The sequence below is a fragment of the Dioscorea cayenensis genome, chromosome 9 (genome assembly GCF_009730915.1).
Source record: "Dioscorea cayenensis subsp. rotundata cultivar TDr96_F1 chromosome 9, TDr96_F1_v2_PseudoChromosome.rev07_lg8_w22 25.fasta, whole genome shotgun sequence".
NCBI classification, from domain to species: Eukaryota; Viridiplantae; Streptophyta; class Magnoliopsida; order Dioscoreales; family Dioscoreaceae; genus Dioscorea; species Dioscorea cayenensis.
Genome location: NC_052479.1, coordinates 28330043 through 28332847, shown reverse-complemented (window position 1 = coordinate 28332847; position 2805 = coordinate 28330043).

Here is a 2805-nt window from a genome sequence, read left to right as displayed (position 1 = left end):
TCCCGCCCTGCGACAAGCTGGGGATTTCTGGCACTGAACCCTCCTGCACCCACAACATGCTAGAAATCCCTCTGCAGAACAAGCTCCACAACCCCCGCGGCAGATTCCACAGACTGCAGACTATCTCCCACGCATCATGAGCGCCCCTTGACTCCATTCTTCTGTGAACAACAAGCACGGTGACCAATCTTAAACCGGCCTGAGCGAAACTAATTCAATCTCGAATGGCTAGTCGAGCAAGGCCACTTTCCTCCTCCACAGTGATCCGGTCAGTTCTCTACTCCCCATTTGCTTACTTTTAATTAATTTCTTAACATTGAGGACAATGCTTGAAGTAGGCTTGGGGGAGTTAGTTTAATAGTTGCATTGCATCTTTTCATGCATCCCTTCATGCACTTGCATTTGCATATTTATCTTGAGTTGATTTCAAAAACTTGTCATCGAAATCCTATGATGAATTGTGTGGCGTGACACAAAAAGGCCATGGAATAGATTTTCTTATCTAATAGTGATTGAATTGCGCACTTGCATTTTGCATGAGTCTAACTTTGCTAATCTTATTGCTTATGATCTTGCATTTTAATTTAGTATATACATTTGCAATGGATTCTTCTTGAGATTTTGTGATCCCATAGCATTCTCTTTTGCCTAAGTTAAGTTCTCAAATAAGAGGAAATGATATAGGTGATGTTTTTGAATTCTGATGGCGAAAAAAAGAAAAAGAGGTCTATGGCGGCACTCCTCTGTTTTTCATGGGCTATTTGCTATCGAGACATGAGTGCGTCTATGTAGGATTGTAACATGTAGAAGGGTGGCTCTTGTGCCTAACCCGCATGTGCACCCGCCGGAATTGATCAATCGCATCCTATGTTAGTCGGACAAAGAATTGAAAAAGGATCAATGAATGGTTAAAAGAAATCCTATTGATCCCTCTAATAAGCAACTTAGCATGGATTGTGTAAGGGAGTTCTATGAAGTCTCTAAGACTCATTGCATCTATATATCCTATCTTAAATTTCAGGGACCATTTGCATGTGAGGGTGAATCAAGTTCTTTTTGTGATGCTCGGGTATACGGTCTATCCTATGGGACAAAAGTGAATTACTCCATGACCTTTATGAACTCTATTCATAAGTTATGCTTGTGTCACTGTGCTAGATAATGTCATCATTTTGAATTCTGTTAACTTCCCTTGTCATGTTGTCTAAATTGTAACATTGCTTGAGGGCAAGCAAAAATTCGAGAGCTTAGAGAATTTGTTGCACATATAAATTGCATTATAAACATCATGCATTTAGCTAGTATTCATGCATTTTTCCTAGTTTTTTTATGGTCATTTCCCTTTCTCCTTGTACAATCTACTTCTTCTAGTTGTTTTTCATTGTAGGAAGCTGGAATTGGGTGAGAAACACAGGCCGGGAAGAAACACGACCTACACGTAGTCTGCGAGAAGTACACATGGTCCATAAAATGGCGGGGCCCGAGCCTTTTATCTTTTTGGCTATAAAGAGGACCATAAAGGGGCTCTAAAAAGGGAGAAAAGATCGGGGAAAAAGAGTGGCTGGTGGAAAGGGAAGAAGGAAGATCCGAAGACACGGAGAGGGTTGAAGAAGGAAGGAGAGCTGGAAATTGAAGATCAAATCTTGTAGACATCATAGGGAGTTCTCTCAGCTTGTTGTGTTGCTTTCTGCAGACTTTCTTCTCTTTCTATCTTTTTCTTTGTAACTAAGATGATGTGTGAGTAGAACTTTTCTTAGGTTTGGGATTAACCCTAAAGGTGTTTTGTGTATGATGTGTTGACACTTTTTGTATGGATCTTTTTATGCTTAATGGTAGATTTCTTGAGTTGATTTCGATTTGTGTCAAAGCTTGTGATTGTGAAAGCATTGCTTGCTATCTTAGAGATCTAGGTTAACTGAAAGGATAACCTAGGTCTTGGAACCTCATTAATCATCCGAACTTCTGTGAAGGCGGTTCTTGAGGGCTCATTAGCTTAATCACTTTGTTTTTATTCGAGGTTTTGAGAAGGGTTTATCTACCACAAAGTAGGGAGGTAACCTTGATCAAGCCTAACTTGTTATCTCTTGAAGAGAGTGACAAGTAGCTTAGGATTAATGCCCTTCAAGAGATCTGCCCAAATCTAGTTTAGATCCAGCACATCATTCATGTTATACCTTGTGGTGAGTTCCCAACCTAAGTCTATTTTAATCTGAAGAAAGATCCACGACCACATGTCCCTTGACTACGATTGTGTTTCATTCCTTGTTTCTTGTTGTTCTTAATTCTCACCTTTTTTTAATTGTCTAGATAATCTCTTGTTGCAATAGGTTGGTAATTACACTTGGTCCTCGTGGGATCGATGCTTAGTTACTACTTGGCAAAACGCGATGCGCTTTAGCGGTTGTACCTTGGTATGCAAATGGGCAAAATCCATTACCGCATCCAACATCCATATGAGAAGCAAGAAGCGACACCGGTATGTAGACCAAATTCGGTGACTACATTGATCACTCCATCGGGAATACACGCATGTAAGAGTGCGAGATACTTAAAAACCATTGCTCGTTTTTGCTTCAATAATGTTATTTTTACAAACTAGACTTCCATATTTTTGAGAGTTTCATAAACAAACACAATGTACCAGTTCAGCTAAATGGCAATAGTAGAGGCGGAGGCGGAGTTTGCTCGATTTGGTTTGTCCATGAGGCATTCAAATAATCAATCAAGATGTCAACCATTTTGTAATTAGCAACTCATGAACCATCTTCATTTTTGTGATTAGCTTTCCATAAGCAGACAATGCTC